Raw genomic sequence first — 302 nt, forward strand, 5'->3', positions numbered from 1 at the left:
ATGATGATGATGATGATGATGATGATGATGATGATGATGATGATGATGATGATGGTCTCTAGATGTTCTGGCTGTGGTGGTGGTGGTGGTGGTGGTGATGATGATGATGATGATGATGGTGGTGATGGTCTAGATGTTCTGGCTGTGATGATGATGATGATGATGATGATGATGATGATGATGGTCTGTAGATGTTATGACTGGTGGTCTCTAGATGTTATGACTGTGGGCCTCTAGATGTTATGACTGTGGGTCTCTAGATGTTATGACTGTGGCGGTCTAGATGTTGTGGCTGTGGTGGT

The sequence above is a fragment of the Engraulis encrasicolus genome, chromosome 21 (assembly GCF_034702125.1).
Source record: "Engraulis encrasicolus isolate BLACKSEA-1 chromosome 21, IST_EnEncr_1.0, whole genome shotgun sequence".
NCBI lineage: Eukaryota > Metazoa > Chordata > Actinopteri > Clupeiformes > Engraulidae > Engraulis > Engraulis encrasicolus.